We start from the raw sequence: 25,351 nt of genomic DNA, 5'->3' as shown, positions 1-25,351 counted from the left end.
AATCACATTAGATAAAGAAAATAGCATTTTTTTTGCATGTGTAGGCATCCATAGGTTTAATGTTTATTGTTATTTTTTCTTTCACTAAAGCTAAAACCACGATTAAATGATGTTTGGAACAGAGTAACATACCTGTAGTTGCTGATTCCCAGGGAGGATAGATAGCTGAGATACCCAAAGGCACATTAGTGAATTATTAATTCCATTGGAAATCAAGGAAACAATAATAAAGTAATAGAGATGAGAAATACACTTTCCTGGATATGAATATCTATCTAGAAACTGATTGTGAATGTGAATAAAAATCCCAAAGTTATCAAATGTTAACAAACATAATGTTATCAAAGCATATGAAATACTTGTTAGTCATAGAACAATGACTGCCTTTGGATCTAGATATATATCTCTCACCTACTTTGCCTGTGTGTCACCATGCTTTCAGCCATGACCACTGAAACTGTAAGCAACTCCCAATTAATTCTTTCATTCCTCTTCTTCTCCTCCTCCTTCTTCCTTTTTCTTTTAATAAGAACTGCCATGTTCGTGGTGTCTCTTCACAATAAAATGCTAAGACAGCAGTATTCCCATCAGTAGATGGCCAACAGAAAAGGAACTCAAGGGCATCTTTGGAGGTTCCTTGTTTTATGATGTCATCTTAGAAATATATTTTATTTTGCATTATTTCATTTTTATTTTTGTTTTATTATATTTCATATATATTGTTTTTCTATAATCCCACAGGACTTTTGTGTATGTCATGGCTTCTAGTTTAGAGATTTTTCTGGGATTCCTCAGTGTGCAAGCAAATGGACCTCTGAGTCTACAACTCTTTCTTGTGACTTCTTAGTAGTTCTTTTCCTTCTATTTGTTTGCTTTGTCATAGTTTTAAATATTAGCTTTAATTTTATCCTATTACATTATATGAAATTACATTTATTATTATTCTTAGAAGCCCATTTATTTTCTAAAGAAAGACAGAAAGGAGGTAGATCCAGATGGTTAGGAAGGAAGGGAGAAACTGGAAGGAGTAGACAGAGGAGAAACCATAATTAGGATATATTACGTGAGGAAAAAAGCAAACGGTTTGGAGTTGAGTTTTCTGCAGGGTGATAAGTATGAATCTATTTGCATTTCTCTGCATGCAGAGATCCAGTTTGACCAGCACCATTCGTTAAAGATGCTGTTCTTTTTGTCATTGTGTATTTCTCATTTATAAGAAACCTGGAGTGAATAGGTTTGTGGATTTATGTCTAGGTCTTCAATTTGATTTCAGTTGATCCAGATGTTTGTTTTGGGTCAATATCATGCTGTTTTTATTATGGTCGCTCTGTTGTACAACTTAAAATTTTTGAATGCTGATACCTCCAGCAGTTATTTTCCTGTTCAGGATTGTTTTAGCTATCATGAACTTCTGTGTTTTGTTTTGTTTTCATCAAAAACTGAAAACTTTCCTTTTAAGGTCTGTGAAAAATTGTATTGGAACTTTGATTTGATGGGGCTTGCATTGAATCTGTATTTTTTTTTTTTTTTTTGGCCTCACTGTACTGGGCTTTCTGCCTCTAAATTGTGAGAAAGAAAGTTTCTTTTCTCAAGTCCTTTTAGTCTAAGGCTTTGTTTTCAGCCAAAGTAGATCAATTTGTTGTGTGAGTAATTATCACCCAAACAATAAAATATTTACATTTAGTGTAATAAAAAAAATTTCATTTCAGATAGAGTACTATTTTTGTGTCATGTTTTATGCAGTGTAATAAATTGTATATTAAAAGACAAAAACCAACTTTAATTGATTAGTTCATACATATAAACATGTAGATAATTGATTTTTCCCCTTTTATCTGACTATTTTATTCTGTACTAAAAAATCTAAGACACTAGTATTTCTCAGTAATCACTAGCCAGAGCTTGATAATTTAGTTTTTACCCTACTTTGATGACCAAGCTCAGGTAGTTTTTCACCTCTGAGCCATCTCTCTTGCCCCAAAATATTGTTTTTGATTTTGTTTTTGGGTTTATATCATTTCTGAGTAGGATTTAGAAAAGGGAATTTTCCATTCCCGGAATCCACAAGTAACTGTTTATTAGGAAAACTGTTAAAAACCTAAGGGCTGGCATCCCTGGGTGGTCTGAAATGACCAACCTTTCAGTTAAAAGCCAAAAGCGCTAACTTACTGTGCCACAGAGATGGTCTGAGTTAGTTTTGCAACGAAATGTTCCCAAAAGTTTTAAATTTGTAATTCTTTTAATTACATGTAAGTCCATCTATTGTAAGGTTGCTTGGTTGTATTGCTTTAGTATTTGCCCAATTTGTTCTATGACATCATTCACTTTACATCACCATCCTAGCATTTATCTGTAATATATACATATATATATATATATATGTATCAATACAGACCTTTTGACTCAGAAAGATCAGAGACTAGACTAATCATTTTATACATGAGATATGTATTCTATGTGATACCCATTTTTGCTTTATTTCTTGAGAAGGTCATTAAGATGAAAACCCCTTTGCTGTCATTATGTTTAACTTTCAATACCATTGTTCATACAGTGTGACTATTTCTGTATACCACTGTACCAGTTAAGCTTCAGTTGCTATGATAAAGACCATGATCAAAAGCAACTTTGGGATGAAAAGATTTATTTCATCTTACATTAATAGCTAACAAGCAATCACTAAGGGAAGTCACGACAAGAACATTGAGGCAGGAACTGAGGGAGAAGACATAAACACTGCTTATTGGCTTGTTCCCTCTTCATGATTGGCTTACCCTACTTTCTTACACAAGCTAGGATTGCCTGCCCTTTGCTGGTACTGCCCATAACGAGTTAGGACTCCCCACATCTATCGTTAATTCAGGAAACACCTCAAAGACTTGCCTATAGACCAATCTGATGGAAGAATTTTCTCAATTGGTGCAAACATTATGACTGGGTGTTCATTTGGATTGTTGACTGGATTTTCTTTTCCTTAAGGCCTTTAATTAATGTAGTCACTTCAAGGGCACCACAAGAAAACTCACAGAACCAACTAACCTGGGCTGATAGGGGCTCACAGAGACTGAACCAACAACCAAGGAATGTGCATGGGATTGACCTAGACACTCTGCACATACGTATGTATTACACGTAGTCTTGTGAGACTACTAATAGTGAGAACAGGGGCTATTTATGACTCTGTTGTCTGCCATTGGGTCATATTCTTTCCAACAGATTGCCTCACTTAGATTTACTAGAAGAAAAGGTAACTAGTCTCACTACAACTCAAATACCATGACTGGCTGATACCCATGGGATATCTGCCCATATCTGAAGAGAACCAGAAGATGAGGAGTGGATTTTGGCTTAAACAGCATCTTCCAGATGCAACAATATTGATGTATGTGTGAACTCACATGAACTCTGGTAACACATACAAGACCCACTCAGGTTCAATCCAGATAGGGTCCCAGCATTGAGAGGGAGAAGTGGATCCAAACTTATCAACAAGAAACTATCTACAATTGATATCTACTGGCAAAGGAAAAATCAGTTTTTTCCAATGGAGTGCCTCTGTATATATTAAGCACACTTCAGGGTAAGCCCAACACCAGGAGTAGTTGATCAACTGAAAAAGAACTCTGTGAGACTTTTGTAGACATTTGTCTTATTTGGGGGGGGTGCATTTTTATCTTACAGTTTTTGAAGGTATTAAACTTTCCTACTTTTACAACTGAATTTACATTTCAGTTCTCTGAGAGGAGCAAAACAGGTTTCTCTCCCATCAATGAGCTATTTATCAACAATGCCCTTATTTAGGCATGAGAGAGAGAGAGCGTACAAGACCTGAGACATCACCACAATGTTTCAAGGTCAAATCCTACAGCACCCACTTCTAATGTATGTCCAGACTTGCTCAAACATGTTAAAGTATGTCTAGAAATGGTAAAACTGAACCTCATTTAATTGAAAGTATACAACTGTAACTGCTGCTTGGTTAATCAGTCATGTTTGGGATGGCCTAACTGTTCCTGAAATTCCCCTAGATGTGCTGAAAAGGAGCCTGCATTCTTCTCTCAGGATCTTCACCATTTTGTACATTTGAATGACTTTGCATGTTGGTAATATAACGGTAATATAATGTTCTTTGTTCTTGCATACTCTTTGAGTCTCGGAACACCTTTCAGCATTGACTCAAACCACTACAGTTTTTAGCTTACTTATTTGATTTCTGGTTTTATGTTTTTATAAATGTGTGTTTCTTTTCGTTTTTAAGGAGAGAGAGAAAAAGACATAAAGTTGCATCAGATAGAGGAGTGGGGAGATTCTGGAAGTAGTTGGGAGGGGAAATATGGTGAAATGTATTATATGTAAAAAATTAATAATAAAAAGATATAAAGGCAAAAAGATAGATACTTTTAGCCTCAGAATTACATGTATTTCTATCTGTGTATATGTATGTGGCATTTTATCCCATGTACTACTCTTTTTCAGCAACCCACAGTACTGACATCCACATCTATGCCACTTTGATTTATTTTACATAGTCTGGTTATCTTAAACACCATTACATTTTATTCTTACCTTCAGATGCACAGTTTGAACAAGATTGTATACTTTAAATGACACAATTTTGCATAGACTTGTCTAAAAGAAAATAATTACAACATTGTTTTACTTTTGTTAAAATTAACCACTAAAAGCAGAGGAAGTAAATTGATACATAAAATAAAAAAAAGAAACAAAAAGGCTCCATCAATCCCTGTATTTCTTTCCTTGTTCTCCATGTCTGTCCTTTTTTCTATGTGAGGTATAAATAAGGAAACACATGCTTTCTGTTGGTAACTTAAAACAAAGTAACAAACACACACATTCCTGTAGTTAACCTCTTCTTTTATATCAATTTAAATAATCTCTCTTTTCTGACAATCTCTCTACAGTTACATCTCTTTACATAAAGCTACAAAATCTCTCTTTCTATACATGCATCTCTCTCTTATACAATTACATAATTTCTACATTCAATAACATCACTTTATTACATATTGCTTTTTACATACATACATCTCTCCTACACACATTCTTCTCTCTGTTCTATTACATTCTTTCACACACTAGCACATCACTCACTGAGTCTGCCACTCACTCAATCTCATTAATTCTCTAGTTCATGTTTCTCTCCAACTTCTTCATCTCTCAAGCCTGTTCTTTCTGTACATTCAGCTGTATCAGTCACTCAGTACAAACATCCATACTCACTCTCTGCATAGCTCTCACATAGCTCTACACAGCCATATCTCTCTACACTACTGTTCTTGCCCTCACAGCCAAACTCTGGATAGTTAGAAGTTATATTTTTAGGGTCTGACCTATTGTCACAACACAAAATAAGTCACATAGTATTTCTTAGGCTAGAGAGGTCACATTGTCGGACCAGTGAGTAACACTCGGCCGTGCATGTAGCCTAAGAACTTGGGATTCCTAGACAGAAAATGACATTGAAATTCAGACTTAGCAATAACAAATAATTAACTGGACTTTGAGTACTATGGAGAATGTGCAGAAAATCTGTTGCTGCAGGGAGTTATGTATGCTATAGTTACTTCAACCTCTGATCTTGATTCAGCAAAACACCTGAGAAAATGACCTCATGTATTTGTCTCTAGGGTCAACCAGATGCTCATCACCAGGGGCAACCAGCCTGCTTTGATTTTCTTCTGGAGTCTAAAATTAGCTGTGTGTATAAAAGGCTCTCCTTGTGGCTGACAATCCCATGTAAGACTGAGTAATGTAAAATACACTGGTAATAGTTCTATTCATAAGAACTATACAGTTAAACAAGAATCACCTTCCTGATTATTCAGTCAGATATGTGCCCAATAGATGGAATATTTTCATGAGATAGACACACAAGCAGTGTGAATACATCCACAGCTGTTCTCAGGGATAAAATGAAGAGACTCACTGGAAATATTACAGACAGGAGCAATCGATTTCAACAATCTGTGACCCCACAGACTTTTCCAGTTGGTAGTCCCCATCAGGGAATCATTAATCTGGTGTGTCAACCTGTTGATCTCTAGTTGTCACTTGTTGTATATCCCCTTGGCAATTATAACTGTAATGTTGTGCTGTTTTGGATTTTAATATACATATCGAATAGTCAGGATATCTGATATGCGACACTCAAAAAGGTTGCAAATCACAGTTTGAGAAATACTGGATTAAGGGAAGGTTAAAGAAGTAAGAGGAATAGGGAGGAGGAAGTTGTGGTAGAACGCTGATTAACTAAAACAGCTGTTTCTTTTTTAAAGGATGCTATGGAAACCTACTACTTAGCAAGTTAATTTTGAAATGCAAATTTAAAAAGAGTTCAAATGATTAACTCTCCCTGGGTGGATAATGTGACTAAAAAGAACATATGAATTATTAAATGAAAATTGCAATACATGGCATAGTATTTCCCTACTATGCATTACTGGTTAGGGAGGCCCCAGAATAGCAGAAGATATTGAAATGCCTTTTGTATCTCATCATAACACCATGGTAAGATAGATTGCTGAAACACCAGACACTTTCACTGACAAACAGAGAGCCATCTATCTACAACTGAACTGCAAATTTCTTCCATGCCTGGTAGTTTTCATAATGCCTGAAGACACTATACAAGCCACTAGAGAAGGAAAAAAAAAAGTCCATATCGATAACAGTGATTTTACTCATTACTAGGCCCTGTGTGCTTCAAAAATAATCTGTCTGGCAAGATGGGCTCACTGGTACAATAGTGGCACATATGTTTTGGGGTAGGTATGGTTATAGCTTATTGGATTTAATGCCTGGCACACAGTGGGGAATTTCATGTTTTGTACTGTAATCCTGGGCAAAAGTCCATATATAATACCTAGGGTAAAATTTACTGTTGTTATTTCACTAAGTGATCATATTTGTCAAACTGCCTTATAAATATCTATATCTATCTCTCTATCTATATCTATCTATATCATCTATATCTATTTATAGATCCACAAAATATTGATTAGAAAACTACCTTTGAGCTGAACAGTGCCCAGTGGAGAAATGCATGGTACTGTTTTAGAAGTATGAAATCATTTTATTTAAAATTTTATTTAAAATCCATGTGGAAACAATACCTAAATATATTGGCATATATATAATATTTCTACCCTTTTTCTTTCCTCCTCAATTTTATCAACTAGAAAGCTAATATACAAATATATTCTGTATCATGCTTTTATTGGGCAGCAATTGCACATAAAATGAAGTTTCTTTAGATGTGTAGACATATTGGTGTCAATTGTCCCAGGTATTTACATTGTTACTTCTCTAAATTCTTATATAGTTTATTGGCCTTCTCAATTTTGAAAATGGATATTACTAAGAACTGTGGAATTATGTTACCATTTCTTTCAGAAATTTTAGCTTCAGTTACCTCACAGTAATGCTTACATCTATCATTTTAATTATCCTGAGTTATTCTACCCAATAAATAGTATTTATTGAAAGTGAAAGCTGGCAATTTATACACATCATGTGTTGTAAAATGGAATAAACTGTAATTAGGTCTTATGTGTCTCTCCTGTAGAGAACACTGTGGTTGCTATAATTCTTCTGCACATTCTGTGGAAGTATATTCTTCTGCACATCTCCGATTTTTGACTCCTTGATTATAAAATCAATGGTCTGGTAAAGGCTTTGTTTGCTCTCCTCTAAAATGTCACCAACCAGGTCTCCATTGTTGTCTGTACTTCTCTCAACATTTTTATATTCCAAGTTTCTACAGAAGTGCTCAGTGAGCTCTCAACACTCAATGGATTTTCTAGGCCAATATTCTTAAGTATTTGTTTAACACACACACAATCAACATGGTCATATGTGTCACATTAATACTCTACTGTCCTGGTACTAACGTCTGTCTTTATTAGGGTTTCTATTGCTGTGTTGAAACACCTTGAACAAAAGCAAGTTAGGGAGAAAAGGGGCTTATTTAGCTTACACATCTATATCATAATCCATCTTTGAAGGAAGTCAGGGAAGGAACTCAAAGAGAGTAGGATCCTGGAGGTGGAAATGAAGGACAGGTAGTGGCCAGTCCTGCTTGACTTGATGCTAACTTAATCTCATTGCTTAGCTCAGATGGCCTACATGAAGTGCCCAAGGACAACAAAGCCCAACACAGACAGATATCCCCATCAATCACTTACTAGGAAATGCCTTAAAGCCAGATCTAATGAAGGAATTTTATTAACTGAGCTTTCCTCCTTTCAGGTGGCCCTAGTTTGTGTCAAGTTGACATAAATCTAGCCAGGTTAGTGTTCGAAAGAGATAAAATGCAAATGGCTAAAATCAAAGAAATGTTCAACATCTTTAGTCTCCAGAGAAACACTAATCATCGTGTAGCAGTCAGAATGGCCATGATCAATATAACAAATGACAGCTCATACTTGCAATGATATAGGTAAGGCAAAGATTCATCCATTGCTGGTGGGGTGAAAACTTGTACAGCCACTCTGAAAATCAATATAGCGGGTCTTCATAGATGAGAAATTAGTATCTTCCAGACAGCTATTCCTAATGCACATAGGAACTCACAGATATTCCAGGCAATGATGGCATTCCAGTGCAAAGAGGAAGAATGGACAGGAGCTAACATCCCTAACCAAGAAGACTTCTCCAACTGAGAACTGCTTGCCAAGGAAACAGTTTTCTTCAGTGGATCTTATTGGGCATATAAACCACACCTAAGGGTAGGCCCCATGTCTAGCAGTGGATGGACAACACAAAATGAACTAATGTTTATTCATAGATTTTTATTTTCATACTACTTTGTTGGAGAATTTTTGCTTTCTTTTTCTTTTTCTTGTATGTTATTGCATTAGCTAGCGTTCTCTAGACTCATGGAACCCAGAGAATAAATCTCCCCTATATCTATATCTATATCTATATCTATATCTATATCTATATCTATATCTATATCATTATTTATTTTCTCAATTTAATTTCATACATAAAAATATCTTTGAGTATACATATATCATATCTAAATACATTTACAATTCGCACACCTTTGCATGTTAAATGATTGAATCTTGTCTTTCTGGAATCTAAAAATGTCAGCTCTCCTATTTTTTAGACTGCATTAAGCAATTCCTTGTGCCTTGATTATTGTCCTTGAACACTCCTTTTTTTTTTTCTTTTTTTTTTTTAATCTATATACCTGTTCATCATTCACAGCCTTGGGACTATATCTCTCATTAATTTAATTTCTTTCTTTGTTGGAGACTATACATTTGTCATTCTAACATATTTTTTTAATTTAAAGCTTGAAAGGTAATCTATATTAGAAAGTATGGAATTCATCAGTTCAGAATCTGACAGATACATCAGTTACACAAACAGATTCACCTTGCTGCCTTCACTTTTAGAGAATAATTTCATTAAGGAAGTTTTTTAACCTATTGAAGTCAAGACCATTTTGTCAGTCAAAGTAAACTAATGATATCAAAATCAAAACAATAGTAAACTAATGATATCAAAATCAAAACATTTAGTAAAAGAGAAGATATCACTTTGTCGTACTTTCCTTTATTAAATGCTAATATTTTAATACATAGTCCAATGTCTGATATTTAAACTATAATTCAGAATATTTATAATTAAAGTGTAATACATATCATTTATGATCTCAGTTATTGACCTGAGAGTAGTACAGTATGAGAATTACTTGTCATGGGTCTTTTTAATTCAAGACATTACTATATTTCACTTTAAGTTTTATAGAATAAAAAGGGAAAGTCTTCAGGTACATGAATCTCTAAATACCGCCCACATGCCTTTAAATGTTCATTTTTTAAAAAGTAATTTCTGTAGTGTCAGAAGTAGCAGGAGATGGGTCAATAAAACTCACAACGTAACATTCTGGATTGCTTGGAATTTGTTATTTTCAGATTTGTGTGAACAATCTTAGAAAATCTTAAATATTTTATGTCTCTTAAAAGCTTCTATTATTTAAAGGACCTTGGAAATAGTAAAAAATATACACATTCTGCTTTTTGTATTTTGCACGTAATTATCAAATAAATACCTACCAAAAATGAAGAATTAACAAATTATATACATATAACTTGTGATATATATAAAATTGTGATATATGCATGCATATATCTTTTTAAAGTCCTGATTTAGTAGGTTCTGAAGTCAAGAAATTCTGGGTTACATATGAATTAAATCTGTCAAAAGAATTCAGCGCCAAGGTCAAAGAAACAACTCTACCTGTATTTTTAACCCACTAGCAAAGTCCTTGACTGGAAGGCAAAAGGCTTTTGGTTCCAGTTTCAGCATCTCAAAGGGCAATTTAGGGAAAAAACTCTAAAAGAGGAGAGCTAGCTCACTATGATTGACTCACCATGGACATTTGTTCCAGTTTTTCTACTGTCATGGAATTCAAAATTGACTTATGACTTTCTAATGTCTCATATGTTCTTTCTCATTCACCTAACTTCTCTTTCCATTAATTTGAATATATTATTCTGATCCATCTCCAAAATTGAAAGTGCCCATTCTACCATTTTAGTTTTCCACAATGCTTTACATGTTCTATGATGTGAAGTTCTGTATCTCTTAAATATGTATGCTGCTATATAAGTAATATTAAGATGTGGGTGCACATTAAGAATATGATTAGAAGTAAATACAAACCATTGTGGAGAGGATTAATCTTATTTATAAAGAAGACTGAACTTCACTGTCTGTATTTCATATGAAAAAAACAGCTTGACAACATTATTGGTGAAGCAGAAGGTGGGTTACTATGAGATGCTTGATTTTCCTTGATATTGATCTTTCTACCCTTCAGGACCGTGAGGATTACATTTCTGCTGCTCATACACAATTCAGTGTACAATATTTCATTGTAATTCCCCATGTGGACAATGTCTTCAGGTTGTTAAAATTTTGTAAGGACTATTATAAATTCTTGAATATGTTTATTACAGAAGCTGAATTTTGAAGTTTGTTTCCCATTTTTGCCTGATATTTTTTACAATTTATAAGTTTATACTTAAAAAATATTATATGATATATCTATAAGAGAATATTGTGACTGAAGATCTAAAGATATTATTTTAACACCAATGTCCATTAGTGATGAAAGGAGGATTATCTGTTCTAAAATTCTCAGCTAGAGTCTTCATTCTTTTAAGGAAATATTTCTATTTACAAAATTATATATTTTTACAAAATTCTATTTACAAAACTATCAGATTTCCTATATCATTAAGAAACTATGGCACTACCAATATACTTTATATTTGTAAAAGCTTTCAGATTTACATGAACTGTAATGTCCAGTAATAATTATAATATAAATCATTGGCTTGATAACCAAATTGAATCTGCTTTACTGAGAGTCTGCTTTACTGCTGAGCATCCTTATGCAGGGAAAAATTTCAAATCCTTCCATGAGTTTCACTAAAGTTTGGCTCAGACAAAATGCCAACTATCTAGATGAGGATAACATTTCAAATAAACTAAATGCAGAAAAAGTGTACAGGAAATAAAAATATGATTAAAGAAATATGAGAACTCTTCCAACAAGGTAAGAATGTTTGACATGAATTTTCAAAGAATATCTCAAAAAAAAAAAACTACCTAGGAAACCCTTCCCCATTAGCAAGATATTTCGCACAACCTTCTCTTTTGTAAACTTGGCAGGAATATAATTATCATAGCCTAAGGCAGGCCAAACTATTCTCATGTTCTAGGAAATTTGTCAGTTTTATAACTCTGTTTCAAAATCTGCGGGATTTTTAGGGGAATAATCTAGAATATTTTTATGAAAGCAGATGCTCAAATGGTACATATTTTAATTTTTAATAAGTTTTCTGATTAAATAAAGATGATACCTCTCTAAAGTATATATTTACAAGAAAAAATTTCTTTGGTTTTTATAGTAGATAAATCCAATAAAATAGAAGTCCATTAACAAAGAACATACGTAAATTTGCATGTATGAAAAGTGCTAAAACTGGAATCATGATTTTTTTGTTTTTATACTGTTTTATTCAAATATTAATATTTCATTCACATATTGAATACATCATACCCATTTGCCCTAGAATCCTCCCAACTTGTCTTTCTGACTCCATTATGTCCTCTTTTGCTATTATAAGTAATGATAATATCAATGCCCTGAGTCCAATTAGTGCTGATATATGCCTATCGGATGTGAACCATCCTACAGGGCATGGCCTCCTCTCCAAAGAAAGGTGACTCTCCTTTTATCAGCAGCCATCAGCTGCCAACAGTTCTCCCAGTAGGAATGAGACCTAGAAAGCACCACATCAATTGGAATATTAGACAAAACTTTCTTAGTAGATCAGTATTGTAGCATGCAGAGTCCTGTGCAAAAAAAATGAGTATTAATGTAATTTTAACCCCAAGGAACCTGCATAGTATCTTTCAGCAGTATGAAAACCAGCCTCTGGTGAGAGAGTTTTATAGTCTGTTTTCCATTGATTTGACAATTTTCTGCAGTCATAGTGTTCATCTTAAGGAATAGAAACTTACTATCTTCTTTAAGTGAGCAACAAAGAGGATTTGCAGGATACTGGGTTGTTTTGAGAGCCTCTGGAGACTCCCTGACCTATAATTTTAAAGGAGGTGTCCCATATTTAGTATTGATTCTTATGTTTAATAATTTATGTCTTCAGGGAACAGTACTGTCCACTCATAAATAGTACCTATTGTCAAATATCATTTTAAAATATATTTTAATTGTCTTACTAGCTAGAAAATTTCTTTTTTGTGTGTGTGTTTTTTTGGTTTTTCGAGACAGGGTTTCTCTGTGGTTCTGGAGCCTGTCCTGGAACTAGCTCTTGTAGACCATGCTGGTCTCGAACTCCCAGAGATCCGCCTGCCTCTGCCTCCCAAGTGCTGGGATTAAAGGCGTGCGCCACCACCGCCCGGCTTAGAAAATTTCTTAAAGACTCCTTTATAGACTCTTAGCTTTGAAGAAAATACTTTCAATTCCATAATCTCTTACATTCATTGTCTCATACCTAATTGAATACCTCCTTCAGTCTTTCATATAACCTGTGATCAGATATCACCTCTAATTATATTTTACCTGTATTGCAAGATCAGATTCCAGACAGCTTTTAATATATTCTTCATTCTGTTTAAACCTTCCCCTATGCCTTCACAATCCATGTTTACTTTCATCCATCCATGTTTGAACCATTTTGATCCCATTATTCCCCTTCTTGACTTTCATTTTATCATCTCCTCTCTCCTATTGTGGTTGCCCTTTATGGTCAATTTCTAATTACCTGGTTTTCACATGTATTCTAAGTTAACATACAAAACAAGAGGTTGGAAAATAGAATTCACACATGAGAAAGGACATGCTACATTTATTTTACTATTCTTAGATAACTTAATTTAGTATTCCTTTTCTCAGTTTCATCTATCTAGTCAAATATTTCATGATTTCATTTTTTACACCTGTGTAATATTCCATTGTGTATATATACCAGATTTTTCTTATTCAGTAATCAGTTATGCATGTCAATTGATATAATTTTCTATGTTTTTTCAAAAAGTTAACAAACATGGATGTACAAGTTTCTTTGGAATAGGATGTAAAGTCCTTTGGATATGATCACATTGATAGCAAAGCTGGGCCATATGACAGTTGACTTACATTATTTAAGAAACTGCAGACAAATTCCACTTTTGAAGAAGACTGTTATAAGCTCTTTGTAGATGGAGCAGCGGGCTGCGTTCCTGCTGTGTGGTGGCGCAAATGAATGTAGACAGATTATATAGATATATATAGCTTTAATAAGGAAATAAACTTACAGGACCAAAGGTTCCCGCGGTGTACCGGAAAAGCGGAGCAAAAGAAAAAGGGCTGCTGGGCTCACGCCCGGCAGATTTATCCGTAAACATTAGCCCGAGGCGAACACGCCCCCAATGGGTGGGGCTATGTCCCTACACTGCTGCCTGGCTCCCGGCTACTTATGCCCCAAAATAACAACACACAAACTGTATTCATTTAAACACTGCCTGGTCCATTAGCTCTAGCCTCTTAGTGGCTAACTCTCACATCTTGATTAACCCATTTCTAATAATCTGTGCAGCATCATGAGGTGGTGGCTTACCGGGGAAGATTCAGCATGTCTGACCTGGCAGCTGGCTCCATTGCATCTGCCCCAGTGCGGAGAGGCATGGCAATTGCCTAACTTCCCTCCTTCTCAGCATTCTGTTCTGTCTACTCCACCCACCTAAGGGCTGGCCTATCAAATGGCCAAGGCAGTTTCTTTATTAACCAATGAAATCAACACAAAATCGAAGACTTCCCACATCAGCTCTTTATGAATTAATTCCTATTGCTAAAATATAATACAAGAGACTAGATACTATATAAAATTGACTGTTCTTTAAGTAGTTTTAAAGGGAAATTAGTAGGAGTTGGAGAGATATCTAGGCCTTTAAGAGTACATTGTTTTGGCAGAGGATCCATGTTGAACACTTAGAAACCACCTCAGGTGTTTCAAAACTACCAGAAACTCTTGCTCCAGTATAGCGGATACATTTTTATCACCTTCTTAGACACACACATACACAGAGGGAGACAGACAGATAGACCGACAGAGAGACAGATGGAGAGAAGAAGAGATAAGATACTCTGCTGAGTTTTTAGTGTTGCTCTAGCTTTTACATCTGTGCATTGAATTGATATGTACACATATTTAAGGCTAATACTTGGTCTGGAAAATATCACATGACTTTCCCATTAAGAAGACTGAATCTTTAATTCTCAGTAGCCACTAATTTCCATTATCTATTTGCCAAGGGTTGAGGTCTTCTGAAATTTCCCCCATCAATATCAGCCTATCAACTTGTGTTGAAATTGTACTGGTGTTGGTTAGATCACAGTAAGATTGAAATTTTATGGGTGTAGTTTTTTTTTTTTTTTTATCTTCTGGAAGAAGTTAAGTCCTTTGGCTCTTACAATATTTTTGCCCTTTTCTTTTATAAAACTTCCACAAACCTTTGATGTAGTGATATTAGGCACCCACTATTAGCTGTTCTCTATGTTTGGTCAGTTGTAGATTTTTGTAAAGGTTTCTCTCTGCTTCATGAAGAAGGTTATGTGGTGACGTGTGTGGGAAATACTATGAGTATAAGGATACATGTTTAGAATACAGTTAGATATATTTACAGATTTAGGGATGTAACAGTTACAGGCTCTCTACTGGGATCTGTGATCATATCAGCCACGGTGACTTGGCTATTGTTACATTACAGGTTATAATATTCCCACCAACTAGTCAGTGATTAAGCCCAGTGATATGACTGTTGCTTACCCTCAAAATAAGTGTCACTATTGAACCATTCCATATATTTTTCTAAGCTGATCATTGATATGTTTTGTAACTGTCAGAGTTGGATAGGGTTATTGATTGCTTTTCACAGTCATGCACATGCACACGCACACACACACACACAAAGGACTTCATAGAATCTAAATATTTTGATGCCTCATTAAAGATTTTGTTAAAAAAACTAACCACTGTATTTGAAGAAGGTCCAGTTATTGCTGTAAATACTCTAAAATATCTGTGAGATCTTTAAAATGATTGCTTAAATTTCATGGTAACGTAGAGTCATGTCCCATGGTTATTAAAGGAAATCTACATAATCTAGATTTCTGTATATTTTTAATAGTCAAAGATATTTTAATATTTCTTTACTTCAAATAGTGGTTCAGGTTGTTTCCAATCCACATCAAATTCAAGAAGATTGATTAAATATAGGAAATTCACACAACAGATTTCTGTTGTTGTTTTCTTTCACACCTTGGCTCCTTGGGAGACCCCACACACCTCCCAAATAAATCACAAATAAATCTTTCTTATGAATGCAAAGCCTTAGTATGACTTATTTCAAGCCAACTTTTAATCTACATTATCCCATTTACATTTTGCCTATAGGCTTTTATCTTTATCCCATGTACCTTTCTTTACTTCTTACTCTGCTTGCTATGTAGCTGGGTGGTTGTCCCCTCCAATTCTCATCTTTTTCTCACTCCTAGATATCTAATATTTATTATATCTCCCTGCCTTCCCAACCTGTCCTTTCTTCTACCTTGTTATTGGCCATTCAACTTTTTATTTTAACAATCAGGTATTTTAGACAGGTAAAGTAACACTGGTTAATGGAGTTAAACAAATGCAACACATCTTTGCATCATCAAGCAAATGTCCCACAGCATAAACACATGTAACACATCTTAAAATAGTATTCTACAACAGTCTTCATCATTCTTCTAATACCTAGCTTGTTAGAAAACACAGCATGCAAATCAAATTACCTGGCTTGCAATTTAAGGCTGAGCATATAAAATAAATCACAGTCAGTTTCAGGACTGAAGAGAGAATCGAAGATTCCATAATTGTACATGTATATATGTGTCAAAATACATCAAATGAGAATGACTTGAAGGTTTTGTCCATTACAAGTAAAGTATACATATATCATAAGTGATTGGGAAAATTTCCTAGTGCAATGAAGCTTGTTATACCATAACTGCTATACAATCAATGAAAATCCTGTCTAAAAGTCCTTGTGAGAAAAATAACACACAGTGATGTCTTCTATATCTAAATGAGTGTGCAGTCAAGATAATTTTTGATACTTACATAAAAATAAGCATTTAATGTAAGAGATAACAATTTTAATGTCTACACATGACAAATTACTGTAATTTATAAAAGTCTGTGTGAAGTGACAAGCAAAATATTTATCTTAACAAAAAACTTTTCAATTAAACAAATGTAGCTATTAGAGACAAGAAAAAAAATCTGTTACTTAAACTTTCATTCCTTTTAGGTGAAGACGAAAATGTCATGTGATGTTTTAGCTTCACATGGGCTAAAAAAAGCAAATTTCTCTTGGTTTGGATTGGGATGTAGACTTGATGATCATATTAAATTTGTTTTGTGTTTTGTTTTGTATTTTTGTTTTATATTGGTTACTAAGATGAAATATTTCTTGGAAAATGACAGTAAATATAATATAATGATAGAAAAATTTAAGCTTAGCAATTAATTAAAAAATAAAGTATCCGTGAAGAGTGTCAACTATTTTAATCACTTCATACAGATAACCAACTCACAGATGATTGTGCATATGTTAACTCTTGAAATATTCCTTTATTATTTACATTTCTATCTTAATTTAGAAGAAATTAAAGTAGAAAATGATAAAACATGGCATATTAGTAAAGGTGGGGCATCAAAACATATCTACCATATCAATTTGTTTCAGAAAATAGATTAAAATACTTAAAACTACTGAGAAGTGGTGACATTTGCCTTTAATACCAGCACTTAATAGCTAGAGACAAGTGGATCTCTTAGTTCAAAGCCAACCTGCTCTACAGAGTGAGTTTCAGCTCAGCTGAGGTTAAAGAAACCCTGTCTCAAAGAAACAAGAAAACAAAGATCAAACCACCATCACCACCACCAACAAAAACTATGAATGTATAAATGTGATGTTTTAATGACAACTGAGGTTATATTCAAATCTATGTGATTTTTTAAGGCAAAAGAATGACCCTCATAGACTAATATGTGTGATTACTTAACCTATGGGGAATGGCACTGTTAGGTGGTGTGGGTTTGTAGTAGGTGTTGCTTTGTTGGAGGAAGTGAGTCACTGTGGGAGCATGGTTTGAGACATAAGCATCTGAACCTGGAAGACAACCCCAATTAAATATTTCCCTTTTAAAGAGTTGCTATGGTCTTGCTGTCTTTCCACAGCAATAGAAACCCTAACTAAGAGAAGTAAAAATAAAAAAAGGTTTAATATATTATTTAACATTTATTAAACATGTCCCCTATTCTATTAAGCATTCCTAACAATGCATTAATTCATGTATTCCTCAAAGCAAATAGTAACATATAAGTACTTTATCTTTTTTGCTATCTCTAAATTGTATATACAAACTATGATAGAAAGGTTATATCATGATGTAAGTGTCAGGTGAGTAAAAAGAAAACTCTTAGAAATGTGATGTATATAAGTGATTATGTAAAGAAACACAGAGTTTAATAGTCAGAATGCTCAGAAGGGAAGTGACATTTTAAACTAATTCTAAAGTATAATTTAGATAGAAAGAACAAGGTGAATTGTTTAAGAAAGAGAGGACAGGGTAAATATATCTCTTCATTCATAAAACTCACTCCGATTGATTTTTTAACTAAACATGAATCTGTTTATCAGCAATATATTCTAATTAGGATTTCACTTTCCATCTCCACCTGTCCATAAGTATATTTTCTATTTCTCTTCCTTGGAAAAACCCTTTCCTGACACATAGTTTTATTCTTTACTTAACATCTGTTCTTATATGGATTTTGCTATTCAAGTCTTAAAAGCTAACATTTACATATAAGCAAGTACATAACTATTTCCCCTTTGGGTCTAGGTTACCTCATTCAGGATGATTTTTTTGAGCACTGTTTTCCTATGAATTTCATTTTATAAGCAGTTGATGGATTTTTCCTTGTTTAATATACCACATTTTTACCATTGATTCATCTATTGATAGACAAGTAAGATGTTTTCAGATTTGTCTATTATTAACAGAACAGTAATGAAGATGGATGAGCAAGAATATTGTAGTAGGCTGTACAGACCTTTATGTATATCCCTAACAAGAGGTACAGCTGGATATAGTATATCTTCAGGTTTCTGAGGAATCATCACAATAAATTCAACAGTGACTGTACAAATTTGCATGTCCACCAGCAATAGATGAGTGCTCTACTTAACCCCATCCTTACAAGCATGAGTTGTCCTTAGTTGTATGGGTCTTGACCATTCTGAATGGGGTAAATTCTCAAAGTTCACCCTGAGTATTAGAAGACTGTTCTTCTGCTTTACATTGATAGTTTCAGATAATATGGCTTATTTATTCATACATATTAAAGTTGCAACTCAGTAGTGCAAGACACATCCTTAAAGTTTTATTTAATCTCTCATACTGTATTAGAATTTTATGTTTGAGAAAATGAATGAATGAAAAATAAAAAATGGCATGAAATTTCAGGTTTTTCAATAATTTATCTTAATTCTACATTAAATTTATGACTTAAAATGTAGTTAGAAACACAAACATTATTATAAATACTAAATATGAAATGGAAAAGAACCTATTTTGTATGTGAATTGTCACAAATAAAGTTCTTGTTGGCCTCACTGAATAAACATTTAACTAAAAATGGGAAGTTAAACTAATGAACATATATTTAGAACTACATTTAGAAGATGTTTAGAATTAATAATTTTCTTACAAATATTTCCTTTGTTTTTGATAAAATATAATACGATTTTCTATGGACATATAAACATCAAATGTCCTTGTTTTAAACATAAGCAAGTATTTTAGCATGCATTAATCATTTTTCAAATGTCTTAAAATATAAAAAAGCAAAGAAAATCAACGACAATATATTTATATTAAACTACAAGAAGCAAAACAAACAACCAAGACATCTTAAGTATTTCTACAGTTATTCTAAAAATCAATTCTTTCATTATTAAAAGTATCTTTTCATTTCTGTTCATCCAAACACTTTTCAGGGAATAAAATGTTATATTTTCTCCAGAGAGACTGTTTTACTTTGGCTGCTCTTGTTTTCTATGGGAATTTCAGTATAAAATAGCAGAAGCTGCTGGCCTGTGATCCACAAACGATACAGAACGTTGACCTTGAATCACAATATCTGTCTCAGAAACTGAATTATATTTGCTGGAGACCCAGATCTTGTCTTGAAAATCTGGGAAACTTATTTGAAAATATAGGATCAATATCTATCATAGACTTTAGAATTCATTCAATAGGAGCCTGAGGGAAAGAAAACTGTCTTTTTTAAAATGATTTTTTTTCAGTTTATGGCAATATATTTTAAAACATCACTTGGGAATACTGAATTATTTTTTTCCTCAGAACAAGATTTATTGTTGTTTTACAAATACAGTTGAAGTTTTGGAAAATTATTTTCATTAGATCTACATTAACTTAATGTGGTAAATAACAAACAGGAGTTGAAGGATTAAAATTTCTTTCAGGGGAAGAGGAGAAGACATAGATTAAGGCTGTGGATTCCTCCCTGTCCCAGATTGGAATATTAGTCTAAGGATCTACAAGGGCATTTCATAGAATTAAATTCTACTTGCTAACCATCTAATATATCAGTTCTATTAACTTAATGTTTATTTTACGTCTAATTTGTTGAGCAATTTGGAAATATCATGAGCCACAGCTTGTTACTGGAGATCCTATAATCGGCAATCTTATGTTTCAGCACAACATTAAAATGTCAGCAAAACTGTATGGAGGAGTCGCTGCGTTCCCGGTGCCCGGCTAGCTTAACCCCCAAAATAAACACACAGAAACTGTATTCATTAAACACTGCCTAACCCATTATCTCCAGTCCCTTATTGGCTAACTCTCACATATTAGTTTAACCCATCTCCATTAACGTTTTTTACCACTTGACTGTTGCTTACCGGCATGAGTCCAACCAACATCGTCTCGAAGACCCAGTTCTGTCTTCCCTGCCTACCTAAGTTCTGCCCTATCAAAAGGCCAAGGCAGTTTCTTTATTTGACCAATGAAAGAAACACATAGAAAGAAGATCCTCCTACACCACAAAACATCAATAAAATAACAAAATACCTATGCTTTGTGTGAAAATATTTGCAAATTATTTAAATCTTTTTTATAGTTTTTCTAAAATACAAATATTTTACATTGACCTCTTATGCAAACAACATATAAAAATTTAAGTTAAATATAAGGTTTCAAATAATTATAAAGGAAACTTATTTGAATTAAACTATGTTTTTATGCTATAATAAATAAAGTATAAGTGGTGAAAAGTTAAAAATATATTACATTAAATAGTCTTTATTAGTTTAGATATTGCTTATATGAAGCTTACATATTTACTCAATTTCTGGGAGTTAATTTAAATGTACATGCAAGTGATATTGAAATGAAGCAGAAATTTGATTCAGGGGGAAAGCAAGATAAACTGAGTTTGTGAAGGCATTTGCTATCAGTCCAAATAAGGTGAGCTTGATTTCTGCAACTTACATAGTCGAAGAAGGCAATCACCTGCTTTGAAACATCTTCTGACCTCCACATGAGCACTCTGGTATGTATGTGCACAAACAATGCACTCAAAATAAATATAATAGTAAGATCTATGTATGATACAAACAAACAAATATAGTATTTGAGAAGAAAACTTGGCTACATGGTCTAACTATTATACTTACTGTTTTTCAATGTAGCATTTAAAGATTTGTTATTGCTTGTAGGAAGCAGTTGGAAATAGGTAGTGAATGGTATTAAAGTCAAGTTATTTATGTGAACATGTATATGAGATCCGGAGAGATCAGAGCTGACAAATACAAAGGTTTCACAGGCTTTGAATGTTCTACAATTTGAAAAGCAGGTGTGGGCTAAGGGACCTGACCAAGAAAAATACACAGACTTCAGGAGTTCTAAAACTCTTGGAGGAAGTTGTAGAAGACTGATCTACACTGTGTTAAGGTGTTCAGGTACATGTCGTTGCAGCCCTACAGATGAGTATAGCTATCACCATATGTCAAAGAATTTTCTTTTGCAGCAAATAAAGCTGTGTCTTGATTTATTTTAATTTATTTTTGAGTTAAAATGAAATCACATTTCTCTCCTGTCTTTTCTCCCTCAATCCCCCATAACTCTCAACCTATAACCTTTCTTCAAATATATGGCTTCTTTCTTCATTAATTGTTATTTTCTACACATACATATTTGTAAATATAAGCACATGCATATTCTTAAATATATCCTGTTTAGTCCATATAATATTAACATTATGTAACTGTTTAGAATAATGACTGTTTTGCACTGAACAATCAGTTGTTGTGTTCTTCACTGGGAAAGACTACTTCTCCTGTTACAAGCTTTTTTTAGTTCTTTATATAGGCATAAGACCTCCTGACTTTGGCATGATGATTGGTGTTATCATTATTCAGCTCATATTGGGGCAGTTGTTGTTTAGACTTTATGCTGTGGTTTCTGGTATCATTGGATACAAAATCTTAAATCAAAATCCTGGATCCTCTGATAATTACAACTTTTTGCCTTTTCCCCCACAATATTCATTGAGTCTTAGGTGTAGGAACATTTCATAGACATATCCATTGGGAATCAGCTCCACTACTCTGATTTTTAATTAATTTTGGTTTTCTGTAGTGGTGACTAATGATTTTGGTATCAACTTTCCATGAAGTACAATCACCTTGGCATAGACACGATCAGCTGAAAATATCTTGGTAGACTTAATTAATAACAGAAATCCACTTTTAATGCATGTAAAGCTTCATTAGAAACCCAAACAAAAGGTACAACAGATAGACAACTATTCTCTTGTAAGACAAGTCTTGCTTTCTTGTTTGACCTTAGTGGAAACTGGAGATTGGACTCTGAACTGAATTGCCCACTTTGAGATGACATTGTCTTACACAACCAGCCAGGAATTTGAATGAGTATAGCAACAATCTGTGAGAAAATGAATGTTTTATATGTCATATTTAAATATACTTAATAAAGAAATATATCAGTATTTGGTATAATATTTTAAAATAATTAATATTTAAAGGTAATAAATTGAAAGTTAATTAAATAATTAAGCCATGCATAATATATTAACAATATTTGTATAGTGCCAGTTGGTAGACATAACGTGGACAGTTTTGCCAAGATTTTGCAGATTATTATATATGATTTGAGTTAGGTTCCAATGATGCATATATTATTTCTCCTATAGTCATGGTTCCAAGATTAATGGGGTAAAAATAAGCAATGTATCATTCAGCATTATCTCTCATGACATACTCAGAAAACTTTATTTCTTGTTCCCTCAACCTTATGATCTTCAGGTCTATAAGTTTTTATTCCAGATGGAGAAATTAATCTACCAGAAGGTGCAACAGACATTCCATTGAACTTGAAGTTAAAACTTGCTTCTGGCTATTTTGAACTCTTGACACCCCATGTCAACTGACTAGGGAAAGAGTAACAATGTTAGGAGGTGGTATTTATGCAGAATATCAGGGAGAAATTGTGTTATTTCTCCACAATCAAAGATAAATATGTCTGCAGGGTAGGAGATCTTTCTGGGCATCTCTGTTTTTATCATGTCCTTTGATTAAAATCAATGGGAAATTTCGACAGTTCAATTGCAGCTTGATGGTAAAAGTATAAAACCTTCAGGAATGAAATTATGTGTCACAATTGATAAAGCACCAAAGCTTACTAAAGTGCTTGCTTGAGAGTTAAGGAAATCCATAATGGCTCTTTGACGAAGATAGAGTTAAATACCAGGTAAGGCTATGAAATCACTTGCAGGAACAATAATTTAAAATTCAATAAATATTTTTCCCTACTTGTTAATAATATAATTGTGCAGACTTTAATAAGATACCTGTAATTTTACTATTATTTATCATGTAATATACTATTATATGAAATAAGTGGAATGGTTTACTGTTATAAATCTATACTATGATAATTAAGTTTGGGGACAAAAAGACTAAACATCACTCAAAAGACTGTTACCCAAACTCTTTTGATACTAGAAGAATAGCTTCTAAGCACTGATGGCTGGTCATTGTTACAACTAAATTTTGTGTTTGCTTTGCTGACTGTTTTTCTTCTTCTCTCTCTCTCTCTCTCTCTTTTTTATTAACAATAGGTTTGGTTTTTGTTTTGTTTTATTGGTTGCTTTTTCCTTTGGGAATAAGAGTGACTTCTTAGTACCATATTATGTTTGAAATACATTACTTGCTTTTGATAGATTGCAATTGAAATATTTGAGAGTTTTAAAGCACTGAAGTTTCTTATGTTTTTGGGAGACCTTTCAAAGTGGACAATATTTCAAACTATGAAATAAATATGAGTCTTATGGGACAGCTTTGTTCTATAATATTTATTTTGTAATGCATATATATATATATATATATATACATTCATGTAATTTTGGTACATGTTGGTTTAGAGGAGAACTTTGTTCTATATGATTTATTTTGTAATGCATGTTTATTATTTATTTATTCATTTATTCATTTGTGTAGTTTTGGAATGTGTATGTTTGTGTGCCTGAACAACATGGTGGTTTTTACAGTTTCAAGTTTGTTTATCAAACTCAAGTGTGTATTGTAATAATTAGTTTTAATTTAAGACCCTCCACATGGGTCGGAAGAGGCTTCTGTTAGCAGTCCATATGTAGAGAGTATGGCAGAAGGAAGAGGTCATCCTTCGTGCTTGTTTCTTTCCTCTTGCTGAAGAGTTGCTTGACCTTGTTGCTGCTGCTGCTGCTGTTTCTTTCACTGATATCTGAACCAGCTGCTCAGGATATCCATTTTTGATTGAGGACCAATGACTTTTTAGGAATCTCCCAGATTTTTTTGACTGACTCGGGACTATGGGGGCAACCAGGATTATGAATAAGCAACTACATGGATTTCAGTGTCTCAGATGCGAGACAACTATTGTTTTCATTTTACACATGAAATGAGTAAATAAATTATGTGTATAAATATATGTACATATACATGTATCCAAATATCTATTCTGCTATTTTCTTGAGAGACTTAACTAATACAATACTCATACATGAAATTCTCAGAAAAATGTGAATTTAAGTTTAAAATAGAAAATAAATTTGAAAAAGAAAAAATACAATAATAACAGTTTTGTCAACAATTGAAATGTTTATTTTTGTATATCATAAGTTGTTCAATGTTCAAATACTATTAACATATTTGGACTAAATGTAACAGAAATAGTATGATACCATTACTGATATTTATATTTTAAAATGAGAATGCTTATTGAAATATTATTTTTCTAAGGCTCAAAAACTTCATTATAGAATGACCTGAAAGTCAAAATGAACCAGGGTCCCCTCCCTTGGCTTAAACTGTTTGCTTTAAACTCAATCTCAAGTTATAAAATGTGCCACTTAGAACCTTTTAGATTTGTGTGCTGAGCCATGAATACAACTTTGTATCTTGATATTATGCTTAAAATACTGTACTTCAGTCCTGTCAAATAACTGCTATTCTTCACACCTTATGCTATTTTCTGTCTTCTGTCACATATGTTCTTCCTGAAAATACCAGCCAGACAACATAATGATAAAGTGAAGATCTGTTTGTTTTTATTACCAAGGAGAAGCAAAAACAGCAGGGCAGATTCTTAGCAGGGTCTCAGATGGGAAAA

Source organism: Chionomys nivalis, chromosome 11 (genome assembly GCF_950005125.1).
Source record: "Chionomys nivalis chromosome 11, mChiNiv1.1, whole genome shotgun sequence".
In the NCBI taxonomy this organism is placed as follows: domain Eukaryota; kingdom Metazoa; phylum Chordata; class Mammalia; order Rodentia; family Cricetidae; genus Chionomys; species Chionomys nivalis.
Note: the sequence above shows the minus strand (reverse complement) of the source record.